The following is a 15,000-nucleotide window of genomic DNA, read 5'->3' on the forward strand; positions in this document are numbered from 1 at the left end:
AGTAGAAGCGGTTCGGAGCTTTTTGGTGAAAGGCAAATTTTTCAACAACTCTCATGTTTCTTTAATTTGTAGATTTTTAGACATTATTTTGGAAAATAATTTCTTTTTATTTAAGAACACATATTACAGGCAAAAACGAGGAGTTGCGATGGGGTCCCCAGCAGCTCCGGCTTATGCCAACACCGTCATGGCGTGGTGGGAGGGAGAATTTCTTCCTATTTTACAAACGAGTTTTAATATTATTTTCTTTGGTAGATATATTGATGATTTAATTTTTGTTATTGAAGGAAGTAGTGATACAGTGGACACTATGGTTCGTGAAATTAATTCTTTGTCAGGTTTCCTTAAATTCACATTAGGTGATGTAGGACAAGCTGTTAATTTTTTGGACGTACATCTTTGGTGGGATTTTACCAACAACTGTTTTCACAGTAAAATATACAGGAAAAGAACTTTCACAAATGGTTATCTACATTTTTCTAGTGGTCATCCGAAATATATCACCAAAAATATCCCTAGGGACAATTTATAAGAGCTAGCCGCATGACCACTAGGGACATTGACACTATACATGAATTTCATAATATTGTGCACCTGTTTATTCACAGGGGATATGAAGAGAAGTACCTATTTGATACTGGTACCGAGATTTTTAACAAACGGTCACAATTTTTTCCACCAATTTTGATAAAAGGTTTTTTTGAAAGTCACAAAAAAGAAAATGAAGTTGATATTCAGTCCAGCCATTCAGCTAGTGTTGAACATTATTGTTCTTTTGAGATGAGTTCTGATTGTTTTAAGATTAGGAAGATTTTAGAAGAGAACTGGAAAGTCCTTCAAGGTAACCAAGATATCATTAAAGCCGTTGGTCCTAAACCAAATTTCGTGTTTCGAAAAAACAATACATTAAAAATGATTTTGGAGAAAACTAACACTCACAACACAACGTCTACCACTAGTAGTAAAAAGGGTATGTTTAAATGTAATAACTGTACAGTCTGCCGTTTTATTTTTGAAGGTCCCTGTATCAATGTTGTCACCTCTGAAAGAATTTTAGAGGTGCCTGGTTTTTTGAATTGTTCCAGCAGTGGGCTTGTATATATTGCGTTATGCTCCGTGTGCCCAGCTTTCTATGTGGGTATGACCACTAGGAGCTTGGGCAAACGGATTAAGGAGCATTTATACGCAATTAAGACAAAAAACCTTAACAACGCTTTATACAAACACTCTACATCCTGCACCCTTTTTAAAAAATTTATGTTTACTGTTTTGGAAAAGTGTAAATATGATGGGAGAGCTGGGGACTTTAGGAATTTTGTAGAGCAACGTGAATCTTTATGGCAGATTAGATTACATTCAGACCATCCACCAGGGCTCAATGAATCTGTTAATTTGAAATGTTTTTTAAAACATCGTAAATTAATTTTGCCCAAATCAATAGACAGAAACAGTTTATTAGAACTACTATTATAATTGTGTTTCTACAACTGTGTTTTTAAATGTTTTTGTAGTACTTCTATATACGGTCATTTCCTTTTAAATGTTAATTACTCGTTTGATTAACTGATTGATGATGTTTTAATTGACTATGGTACTTAAATACTTTGTTTGTTCTCTTTCATTGTTTTCTGATGAAGTTTGTTTTAACGAAAGCGGATATTAAATTCATTATACGCTAAAGTGGTTTCCCATTCCAGTTTCTTCTGCCGTTTTGACTGTTTTTTCAAATTTTAATTTTAATAATCTAAAGTCCAAAAGAATCCAAAATAGCACATATATTCCAGTGGTAAGGGACAAAACACAAACTGGTTTTGCCCTATGGCATCATCATTTTGTGTGTGTGTGTGTGTGTGTGTGTGTGTGTGTGTGTGTGTGTGTGTGTGTGTGTGTGTGTGTGTGTGTGTGCATGTGTGTGTGTGTATTTATTTATTATTTATTTATTTGGCATTTGTTTACTGGGAAGGTCTGACTGGACAGAAGTCCATTTCAGCTGAGGCATGGGGAGAAAAGCACCATTAGATACAAAAAAACAAACATTACAAAAATATAACATTAAAATATTTGGTACATAATATAACAGTCAAAAGTACAAATTACTTCATATTATACCTAAAAATAGTCAAAGATGACATAATAATATAATGATATAAAAGCATTTACATACAGAGGGTAAAACAGGATAAGATTGAAAAGCTATGAAATAGATAAAAGAACATAGCAAAATTTAGAAAAATAAACAGTGAGTAAGGCATTGTGACAGTAATAACAGTGTTGGTTTTACATATAGCATAGAGCCAGGAGGATAATTAACATGAGTAGATAGAATAGAAGATCCAGAGAGAAACAGGAGAAAAGGATTTCTGAGGGAGAGGGAAGGTAAGATAAGATGGATTACATCAGCTGAAAATTATAAGAAAGTGAGAAACGCAGTAATGGCAAAGATGAGATGAGCAATATAAGAAGGGTGAAGATTAGTCAGGAGGTAAACAAGAGCAGAGCCAAGACTTAGCTAGGCGAGCCTTGAGAAGTATTATTAAATGTGAGGGGTTGGGATTACTTAGGATGTACTGGGGGGACTGAGTTCCAAATCTTTAGGATTTGATTGGAGTAAAGAGAGTCTCTATAGTTGTTATTTGCTTTTGTGACTTGTAGTAGAAATCTGTCAGAGGATTTTAGGTGTCTTTTATTGGATTGATGTATTAGGTTTTGCAGGGCAGGGCACTTGGATTGATAGACTATACTATGAGCTGTTGTAAGTTGGGAAAATATTAGGAGGTTGGGTAGTTCTAGCCAGTTTAGTTGGTGTAGAGCAATGCAGTGATGGGCTCTATATGGGAAGTTTGTGGCAAATCTAGCAGTTTTATTATAGCAAGGATCTGGTCTTGCTAGGTCTGTTTTCTTTAAGTTGGTGAAGATAGGAGAAGCATAAAATAAGGTAGAGAGTAAGTGAGTCCTAGCAATAGATTGTCTTGTGAAGTTGGTGAGGAAAGGTTTGCTTCTATATAGTGATCCAACTGTATATGTACTTATCTTATGATTAAGGACAGATGAATATGGAATTTCATATTATTATTATTATGAACTGTAACACCAAGTAGCTTGGTATGGGATACTGGGGATATAGTGATATTATTGGATGAATGTATTTGAAAGGAGGACCTAGGGCCTGAGGTGTTGTTATTTGAAAATAACATTAGCTTAGTTTTATTGGGACTGAGAATTAATTGATAGTCTGAGAGCTTGGATTCTATAGCTGAGAAAGACTCCAGAGTAATATTTTGCAGTTGTGAGAGTGAGGGTGCTGCACATGTAAGTGTGGAGTCGTCTGCATACTGTATGATTGTGGCAAGGTGGGGTAGCAGTATGGAGCTTGTTGCTGAAGATAGTAAATAGAAGTGGACCTAGGACAGAGCCCTGAGGAATGCCTAATGTGACAGGTAGCAGACAGGATTAATCATGTTTTTATTTGACAGGTTGTTGTCTGTCAGACAGGTAGTCATGAAACCAAGTGAGGGCAGAGAGGCTTAGGTTTAGAGTTAAGAGTTCATTGAGCAGTTTTTGGTGGGATACTGTATCGAATGCTTTGGACATGTCTAGAAAGATGAAGGAAACGAGCTGTCTATTGTTTCTAAACTGGTTGATTTTATTTGTGAAACTTAAGGGGGCTGTAGTTGTGCTATGGTTAGGTCAGAAGCCATGTTGTGAATTAGAAAGAAGTTTATTAGCTGACAGGTAGTTCATAAATTGGGAATGTATATATTTTTGTAAGATTTTTGATAGGGTAGATAAAATAGTAATGGACCAGTAGTTAGAGATGTCTGTAGAGGTTCTACCTTTATTTAATGGAATGACATTGGATATTTTCCAGATTTTAGGGCATACTGTTCTGTTATGGAGCGACTGAGTAGTATGGAAACTGGATAAGAGATAGCATCAGCAGCTAATCTGAGATATTCAGAAAGTAGATTGTCAGCATCAAGGGATGTGGGTTTAGGTTTGTTAAGCAGTTTTTTTATAGTGCCGATTTGTACAGGTTGGAAGGAGAAGGCATTAGTTGTTTCTTTTGAAATTCTGGGAATGGTTAGAGGGGCATTGGTGTTATTTTTGGCTAGAGATAATATGAAATTAGTAAAGTATTAAATTGAGTAGGATGTTATCCGTAGTGTTTGCAGTGGCAGGTGCAGGAGTAGATGATTGGCCAGGATGTAATAGTTGTTTTACAGTAGCCTAGAAATTTTTAGGATTGTTTTGGTATTTTTGTTGGGATGCAATATAATATGAATTTTTTGTCATCCTTGATCTGTTTTTGGCAGTATTCCTTAGTTGCTGATAGTTATGCAGAGTGGTCTGATTTCTGTTAGAATTGTATTGAAACCAAGCTTTGTCTCTGGTTTTGAGTAACTTCTTGGTCTCTATTGTAAGCCAAGGAACATGGTCATACTTTACTCTAATAGTTCTAGGAGGAGCTTGACTTTTTAACATGTCAGGGAATGACTTATTAAAATATGCTAAGGCTGTGTCTAGGGGAAGCAATGTTAATGGAGTCCAATCACAAAGCTGAAGAGTGGCTAGAAATATTTGAGGTGAGAAATGTTTTCTGTTATGTATTTGCCTATATGAAATATTTTTGGTGGAGTATGGTGTTTTCTGAGCAAGAAGGTTGATAGATGATTACTTATGGTATCTGGAAGGCAGAATGACCGATAGGAAAGTGAGGTTTTATTTGTTTAAATCCAAACTAGTATTGATTATCAGTTGTAGTAGTTGTAGTTATATATATATAGAGAGAGAGATATATACATATATATATATATATATATATATATATATACATATATATATATATATATATATATATATACACATACATATATATAATATAAGAAAATAACTCTATATCTCGAAGAACTCTGTAAATATAAAGAAAAACTTCGGAACCTTAAAACGGCTCTCTAATTTTTTATCTACAGTTTTTAGAAGTTTATTGTTTTATTGTTTTAAGGTTCCGAAGTTTTTCTTTATATATATATATATATATATATATATATATATATATATATATATATATATACACACATACACACACATATATATGAATATATATATATATATATATATATATATATATATATATATATATGTGTGTGTGTGTGTGTATGTAGCCCTGATTGTGACCAGTCCAGAAATCAGGATTGAACTTCACATCCTGAACTGGGGGACAAAAATCTTACAACTGTGTCACTGTGATGTTAACTATTACTTATTTGGATCATTCCTCTGAAATATAACTCATTATGAGGAACATTCATCATTTTAAAAAGTCCATGTTCCTTGTGGGTCCAATCTGAAAGAGTCTGTCATACAGTCAGTGTTAAGATTTTTTAAATATAAAGCAGCATATATTAACCATTGTGTGAGCACCCTGGTTGAAGATAGTAGCAGGCTGTTAGTAAGTGTTCCACATTTTGCCCATTTGTTTGACATTATGAGTGGTAGTGTTGCTCATTCTGTATATGTAAGTTTGAGAGCTATGATTTGAAAAATAGTTCTGCAATAATACAGTCCCCCTCCCACCACACACACACACACACACACACACACACACACACACACACACACACACACTAATAGCATTTTAGTGTTCTGTTGGCTCCTATATTTATGCATAGGATGCTGTAATAAAATAAAAGTTAACCCTGTCTGCCTGGCTGCTGCTGTCTCATTAATAAATATGCAAAATGTTATGCTAATTAGGTGCATTGATTTTTGAAGAGATATGCCCTGAGTTGTAGCATGCTCTAAGGTTTAAGAAGTATGAGACAGTCTGATAGACAGATATGTTTGTAGTATAACAGACTGATCAGTTAAATCTGAAGCGTCTGCTATCAGATGAGCTACTCTTTGGCATTTACCTCTCAACTGTCCCGATTTTTTACTCATATTTTTGGTCTGTTCCTCATAAAATCTGTGTTTTTTCTGGTGAATCAGTAATGGCTTAAACAATTAAATAATGATATGAATTGTTTCAGTCTTCATATCCTCCAGATGCTAATGAAAACATGTTCTTCAATCAACTTTAAAAGTGTGTAAGAGCAATATTTAAATTCTGTCCCTGATTATTTTCTTAAAATACCTTTATTGAATTATCAATCTGCAGTGGTGCAGCGGTAGCATTGTTGTCTCACAGCAAGAGGTTCTCCCGCTCGATTCTCGCTGGAGTGTGGGAGTGCCTTCAGGTGGAGCTGCATGTCCTTCCAGCGGTCGAGTGGCATTCCGACAGACATGCGTGAATGGGCGTGCCTTCATTGAAGGTTGGGCATCGAGCTGGCAACTCGGCACCGTAAAAAAAAAAACTATCGCCAATCATTAGCGGACCGGAGTTCCACTGTGGCGACCCCTAACCGGGAAAAGCCGAAAGACAAACTACCTTTATTGAATTATCACTTGTGAAATAAAAATGTACATTTTTATAAAAATAATTATACCATAGTAATAAGTTGACATTTAATAACATTATACGCATAGCTCTCAACCTCTTAGCACACACACAAAAACATCTGAACAAAGCCAAAACTAATGGGGTGGGGGGCAAAGTTTCAAAAATAGGGACAGATTTTAAATATGGCTCTTATAAACTTAGAAAGTTGCTAGAATAAAAGGTTTTGTGTTACTATGCATTTTCTGAAGGATATGAAGTCTGAAATTCAAATGCCTGTCACTATTTAGTGAATTAAATCCTCACTGATTTGCTACAAAAATCTGGAAAAACATATTTCCTGAGGAACAGACCAAAAATGTGAAGCAGAAATCTGGATATTCTGTGAAAATCTGAACAGTTGAGAGGTAGGTGGACATTTGAGAGGTATGATAATTCACATATATTCATCCATGCAATATAATCAATCCAACATTACATACATTGTTCAATTCCTGCCTTTTCTTAAACATCATTTTTTCTCTAAAACATTTTCTGTATGCATTGTTCCCAAAATTTCTATTTTTTTTCCAATGTAATTTACTCCTACCCTTTCCCCTTTTTAAAATTCCAAAAAATTTTTTCAATTTTTTGGGGAAAAAAAAAATTCAAAACCCTTCCTTTTCAAGGGAAAAAGGTTGGGTTTTTTAGAATTTTTGGGACTTTTTTTTTTTAAAATTTTTTCTTCCAAAAAAAAAAAAAACCTTTCTTTAAGAAAAGGCAAAAAAAAAAATTTTTTTTGGGGGAACCAAAAAAAAGGGGGCCAAATTACATTATATTATTTTATATATAGATTTAGGATATTTCTGTTATACATATATATAAACTGGATAAGAGATAAGCATCGTGCAGCTAATCTGAGATATTCAGAAAGTAGATTGTCAGTATCAAGGGATGTATTAGGTTTGTTAAGCAGTTTTTTTATAAAGCCGATTTGGTAATAGGCCGGAAGGAGAAGGTATTAGTTGTTTCTTTTTGAAATTCTGGAATGGTTAGAGGGCATTGTGTTATTTTTAAGGGAGATGTTATGCGAAATTAGTAAAGTATTAAATTTGAGTAGGATGTTATCCGTAGTCGGTAGTGCAGTGTGAGCAGATGATTGGCCAGGATGTAATAGTTGTTTGCGTACGCCCAGAAATTTTAGGATTGTTTTGGTATTTTTTTAAGGGATGCAATACACATAACTTTTTGTCATCCTTGGATCTGCTTTTGGCAGTATTCTTAGTTGCTGATAGTTATAGAGTGGTCTGATTTCTGTTAGAATTATTGAAACCAAGCTTTGTTCTGGTTTTTGCGAATTCTTGGTCTCTATTGAAGCTACAACATGGTCATACTTTTACTCTAATAGTTCTAGGAGGAGCTTGACTTTAACAGGTCAGGGAATGACTTATTAAAATATGCTAAGGCTGTGTCTAGGGGAAGCAATGTAAGCACGGAGTCCAATCACAAAGCTGAAGAGTGGCTAGAAATATTTGAGGTGAGAAATGTTTCGTTATGTATTTGCCTATATGAATATTTTTGTGAGTATGGTGTTTTCTGGAGCAAGAAGGTTGATAGATGATTACTATGTAGTCTAAAGGCAGAATGAATGTGGTAAGTGAGGTTTTTATTTGTTTAAATCTAACTAGTATGATTATCAGTTGTAGAAGAAGTTATATATACACACACACACACACACACATATATATATATATCTATATATATATATATATATATATATATATATATATATATATATATATTCATCTATATATATGCTATATATATATATATCATATCCTATATACTTCCTATATATATAAAGAGAGATAGATATATACATATATATATATATATATATATATATATAGAGAGAGAGAGAGAGAGTTTATTGTTATATTGTTTTATATATATATACACACACACATATACATATATATATATATATATACACATATATATATATATATATATATACACACACACATACACACACATATATATGTATATATATATATATATATATATATATATATATATATATATATATATATATGTGTGTGTGTGTGTGTGTATGTAGCCCTGATTGTGAGACCAGTCCAGAAATCAGGATTGAACTTCACATCCTGAACTGAGGGGACAAAAATCTACAACTGTGTCACTGTGGTGTTAACTATTACTTATTTGGATCATTCCTCTGAAATATAACTCATTATGAGGAACATTCATCATTTTAAAAAGTCCATGTTCCTTGTGGGTCCAATCTGAAAGAGTCTGTCATACAGTCAGTGTTAAGATTTTTAAATATAGCAGCATATCTTAACCATTGTGTGAGCACCCTGGTTGAAGATAAGCTAGTAGCAGGCTGTTAGTAAGTGTTCCACATTTTGCCCATTTGTTTGACATTATGAGTGGTAGTGTTGCTCATTCTGTATATGTAAGTTTGAGAGCTATGATTTGAAAAATAGTTCTGCAATAATACAGTCCCCCTCCCACCACACACACACACACACACACACACACACACACACACACACACACACACTAATAGCATTTTAGTGTTCTGTTGGCTCCTATATTTATGCATAGGATGCTGTAATAAAATAAAAGTTAACCCTGTCTGCCTGGCTGCTGCTGTCTCATTAATAAATATGCAAAATGTTATGCTAATTAGGTGCATTGATTTTTGAAGAGATATGCCCTGAGTTGTAGCATGCTCTAAGGTTTAAGAAGTATGAGACAGTCTGATAGACAGATATGTTTGTAGTATAACAGACTGATCAGTTAAATCTGAAGCGTCTGCTATCAGATGAGCTACTCTTTGGCATTTACCTCTCAACTGTCCCGATTTTTTACTCATATTTTTGGTCTGTTCCTCATAAAATCTGTGTTTTTTCTGGTGAATCAGTAATGGCTTAAACAATTAAATAATGATATGAATTGTTTCAGTCTTCATATCCTCCAGATGCTAATGAAAACATGTTCTTCAATCAACTTTAAAAGTGTGTAAGAGCAATATTTAAATTCTGTCCCTGATTATTTTCTTAAAATACCTTTATTGAATTATCAATCTGCAGTGGTGCAGCGGTAGCATTGTTGTCTCACAGCAAGAGGTTCTCCCGTTCGATTCTCGGCTGGAGTGTGGGGAGTGCCTTCTGTGTGGAGACTGCATGTCCTTCCCGCTGTCGAGTGGCATTCCGACAGACATGCGTGAATGGGCGTGCCTTCATTGAAGGTTGGGCATCGAGCTGGCAACTCGGCACCGTAAAAAAAAAAACTATCGCCAATCATTAGCGGACCGGAGTTCCACTGTGGCGACCCCTAACCGGGAAAAGCCGAAAGACAAACTACCTTTATTGAATTATCACTTGTGAAATAAAAATGTACATTTTTATAAAAATAATTATACCATAGTAATAAGTTGACATTTAATAACATAGCTCTCAACCTCTTAGCACACACAAAAAAAATCTGAACAAAGCCAAAACTAATGGGGTGGGGGGCAAAGTTTCAAAAATAGGGACAGATTTTAAATATGGCTCTTATAAACTTAGAAAGTTGCTAGAATAAAAGGTTTTGTGTTACTATGCATTTTCTGAAGGATATGAAGTCTGAAATTCAAATGCCTGTCACTATTTAGTGAATTAAATCCTCACTGATTTGCTACAAAAATCTGGAAAAACATATTTCCTGAGGAACAGACCAAAAATGTGAAGCAGAAATCTGGATATTCTGTGAAAATCTGAACAGTTGAGAGGTAGGTGGACATTTGAGAGGTATGATAATTCACATATATTCATCCATGCAATATAATCAATCCAACATTACATACATTGTTCAATTCCTGCCTTTTCTTAAACATCATTTTTTCTCTAAAACATTTTCTGTATGCATTGTTCCCAAAATTTCTATTTTTTTTCCAATGTAATTTACTCCTACCCTTTCCTAAAGATTCCACTTCATTTTGCAATATTCACTTCTTCAAGTACGGTTGGTTTAGATTGGGACTTTGTATATCTCTCAACCTCTTAGAGCAAGAAATCTGGACAAAGCCATAAATGGGGGGGGGGGGGGGCAAAACCCCAAATATAGGAACACTTTTAAACAATGCTTTTGTAAACTTAGAAAGTTGACAGAATAACACGTTTTACATTAACAAGAATATTCTGCAGCGTATGAAGTTTGAATCGGAAACGTTTATCATTATTTTCTGACTTCAATCCTCAATGATTTTTCTGACGAATTGCCAGAAAACAATAATTTTATTAGAAATAGACTAAAAATATGAGGCAAAATTCTGGACATTCTGCAAAAATCTGGACAGATGAGAGGAATGCCTCCAATATTCCTGGCTGTGTCCTAATTTCTTATGTTGAGGGGTATACCTAAGTTATAAATGAGCGCTACACTGGGTGCCACGGTTAACGTTTGCCTTGCTACGCCCTCACATAGTGTGAGACACATTTTGGCAGTCTCTGAAGGCTTGCAAAGTACGTTCCTGATCAGAATATATATCTATCTATATGCTGCAAAATGTGCAAATCAAGATAAATACAAAGTGAACTCACAGTGTTGTTTGGTAAGTATGTTTTTGCAATGCAAAGGAGTACGGCAAAAGTACAAGACCATCTATGTTTACGTACCTCTTACGGGGCGTTGCCGTCTCCATGCCTTCCCTAAGTTGTTCGGAGTCCACCTGCTGAAAGGGCACAACAAACTCCACCCAGACAGAGGTGACAGCGTGACGTCATCGCAGGGTTTCTCCACGCGGACTGCGAGCTGTCAATGGGTTTTCAGGTCGAGTGGAAGCAGCATCAGCTTCCAGGCGGCAGCGCCCTGTGCTGAAAACAGCTAAAGTTTAGTAGTTTGTGAGTGTGTACAAACCAGGATGAAAGCGAGAGGAAGCGCTACCATCACTCCCATAACTTATCAGTCTGTTTTTCTTTTGTTGGTAGAAGGCAACACGTTGTTTGGGATGTAAATGTTATGCGGCTGCCTGAGACTCTCGGATTTTAGAGGGATAACGCTTACCGCAGCTGGGACTGTGTTTTAGACCAGGTATTGTTTTAGTCATTAACTGTACAACTTTTAATGGAAAAAAGACTGTAGAGTGATGACAGAGTCTACGTATGGCCAGAATACTGTTTATGTTGATGAGCTTTGTACCGAGACAGAGATCTTCTTGTTCATAATTAATGTCAGCGCCTCTTAGAAAGCTCAAGGTAGGTTTTAATCGGGTGTTGTGTATCAGCAGCAACAAGTCTTGGAGGCATGTAAATGAATAATTAAGTAGCAGCAACTTCTTGGGCATTTGAAAGGAGTGCTTTATTTTGTGAGTTATTGTCTGTCATTTGTCTGTTCTTTTTGAGATTTTTAATTATTAAAAAGTTATGCTTTATGATGACTGCAGTGTATCGTTGCATCCAATTTACTAAATCTAATGGGGACATTTTTATTGTTCTGTGGGGTAATTACCCTGTATTCTAAAACGTTGATTGCTCTGTTTATAACAGTGCCAGAATGACCCAGCTGTAATAATACTTTCTCTGGTTTAATCAGTACTTGGAGACCAGCAGAGATTAAGTTGTTGGCAATTAAGGGCATAAGAAGGAAAGCTGTGTCACGTTGTCGTTATGTAATGTAAGCAGCCTGGAGGTCTTGGTGCTTTTGTTTCAAAAAGCCACTCACTCTTTGACAGTTTTGCTGTTACGTTTTACAAAAAGATGGCTGATGTCCATTTCTCACCAGAGTATCTCTGAATAACTTAGAGTATTAATTTTGATTCTCCTAACCTAATAGCAATAGTACTGGAACCATGCCCTGACATATTCAGAGGCACTTTCAAAGATTCACTTCAGCTTTTATGTTTACATAGTTATTACTGTTTATTTCTACTGAGTAGCAAAACAACCAAAATTATTATGTTTAGTGGACTTGATGTACTGTAGATGCTTGTTTGCATACGATAAGGCCCTCCTTTGTTATGTGAAATAATATCTCTCAAGGTAATTTCTTGGGATAATATGAAAAACGATTATTTCAAAAGTATAAATCGGTGTAAAGCAAGTGCAGCTAAAAGCCTCTTTTGTCCTGTTTTACTGTATTCAAGGACTGTTTAATGAAGTATGTCTCCTGAGTAAACCTCATAAGTATTTACACCAAAAGCATGATCCTGGAATATGTTAATCCACAGGCCAATAGGCTAAATGTTAAATTTAAAGAATGTTAACTATACCGTGGAGTGTATTTTATCCTGTAACGTAGATTCTTGTATGAATAGAAAACCCTTACATTAAATATTATTTAGAATGCTGTTTTTGAGCTGGCCAAATTATGGTTACTTAAATTGGGTTTGGCTGCCTGGCACTCACCAGCCTCTACCCAGTGTTATAGTTGCAGTGTCTATCACCGGATCAGAATCAACATTACCTAGTATAGTAAACTCCCAACACAGCCTTGCCTTACACCTAATGCAGCATACTAGAGTCCATCCCCTCCATCCTAACCAGGATGCTTTAATTATGGATCTTCTTTGAGTATATCTAGCTATATAGCGTAAAATACATACTAAGGAACAAGAGAGTTCATACCCATATTCTTTATTTACTGTGGTATATGATATAAGCTTATTTCTATAAGTATACTTCCCCCATATCCAGAAAAAGTTGCACTTGAGATGCTGTAGTCCCCTGTGCTGCAATTGTATGTGAGGTACCAACTGGCACAATCCCCTTTTCACAACTCAGTGGTAAGGCACTTTTTACATGCCGGCATTGATGGCTTCATCCAATTAGTATGGTTTGAGAACTGAGTTTTGGTACTTAAGAATGTTGTCTAACACAGTTTGTATGAAAGCAGCATTTCACTTAGTTGTTTTAAAATGTCATATATCGCATTTTAAATCTGTACAAATAGTGAAAGTGCATTCAAAATTAGAAATTATCTTTTTTTGAAGGGAGAGTGCTAGCTTCTACACTGTATATATCCTGGTGAATGTTTTCCTCTGTAGTTATTTTTGTCTTTTGTTTTATTGGCCTGTGAGAATTTGTTTTTCTTGTTACAGTGTCCCAATTTTTAGTCATTCATAGTAAAGAAAATAACTGATCTATATGTGTATTCCAGAGATTCATGATTGTTAGAAGTGCCCCTCCTTATTTTTACAATGATTATTTTGTTCAGATTGAATAGTCCCATTCTTTTTAACAATAAATGTGAATACAACTAACCTTGTTTAACAAAGATTTATCAGAAAATACTCAAAACAGTGTTTACATTTTTTGTCCCAGTTGTTATGAATTGTAATTTACTTGTGTAAATTGATAGTTTTGTTTTTGTAAATTCATTACTGGAAAGGTATGCCCAGAAACTGAAACAAATGCTTCCTCAAATCTTGCAGTTTCGGATGGTCACTAATGCCCTAGCATAACTCTTACTGTCTAATATTTTGTAACTTTTTATATTTGGAAGTGGCCTGGATGGAGACTGCAATGCTAATATGATTTTTTGTATTTCTCCCACAGTGTCCTTTATGACCCCATAATGTGATGGTCTAGATGCTGAATTTACTTATAATGGCAGAGATGTGAATTTCTGTCTTCTTGGACTGTTTTGTCAGTCAGGGAATTTGTCCTTTATACTGCAAAAAAATCCTCTTACAGTAAATTTAAATATTACTCTGAACAAAGTAGCATTGTTGCAATTTGTTTTTAAGGTTTTGGCAAACCTGTGTACCATTCTGCATCCTTTCTGCTCAACCTCATGTATGTGTGACTGACAGCTGACACTTAGACTGGTTAAGGCATTTCCCACACCTTCTAGGATGCCACATGTCCTCTATTTTTTGCAGTTCCAAGGATACCACCACAGCGCCACTGGTTAAAAACAATTTGTTTCTGCAGCATTTCATTGCAACTGATCGTGATCTTCATATAAATATTTTATGGACAGGTAACTCATTGGAAGAGAGTGTCACTTTAGCTGTAAGTATGATTTTTATAGCACATTACTGACCACAGTAAGACATGCACCGAGAATGTAAAAATGTGGCAGTGACGTAACAGAAAAACCCTTCCGAATATCATACAGGCTGAGACTAATTCCTTTCAGTAATTGTTGTTACACCTAGTTGTAGTTCGTGCTGCCCCTTCTAGAAAATGGACGGAGAGAAGGAGAGAGAGAGAGACACACAACACACACGTATATATATGCATAAGCACGTGCAGTGTTAATATAATCACGGGTTTATATTTTTCTTTTGCCTTTCCTCTGTTTATATAGATTGATTGAAAAAGTGAAAGACCATTATCCCTATCCTGCTGTTACAGATGTATTCAGTCACGATAGATATAGTCTGTAGCACCAACTTGATATTAGTTCTGTTAGTGTTGTGCTGATGTTGTTTGCCTAGTCCAGTGTATTGTACCTGTATTGTAAAAGGCACTCTTAATTGGAAGTCTTAACATTCAATACATGTATAACAAGACAGGTGTGTTTTTTAATTACAATATTTCTACCTTATTAGGGAGCATCTTTTGCGGTAAATACAT

At 35.2% G+C, this 15,000-nt stretch overlaps 1 protein-coding gene across 4 annotated transcripts in view; it reads left to right on the top strand.

The window, feature by feature from the left end:
• The first annotated feature begins 11,246 nt into the window (after positions 1–11,246).
• Positions 11,247–15,000, top strand: part of ARHGEF28 (Rho guanine nucleotide exchange factor 28) — a 3,217,901-nt gene continuing 3,214,147 nt past the window's right edge. For all 4 annotated transcript variants that reach the window (XM_044063941.1, XM_044063943.1, XM_044063942.1 and 1 more), the window contains exon 1: positions 11,247–11,512. The gene's annotated coding sequence lies outside the window, so the exon portion shown is untranslated. The remainder of the gene's footprint in view (positions 11,513–15,000) is intronic.

Source organism: Protopterus annectens, chromosome 2.part2 (assembly GCF_019279795.1).
Source record: "Protopterus annectens isolate FY-2018-M chromosome 2.part2, PAN1.0, whole genome shotgun sequence".
NCBI classification, from domain to species: Eukaryota; Metazoa; Chordata; order Ceratodontiformes; family Protopteridae; genus Protopterus; species Protopterus annectens.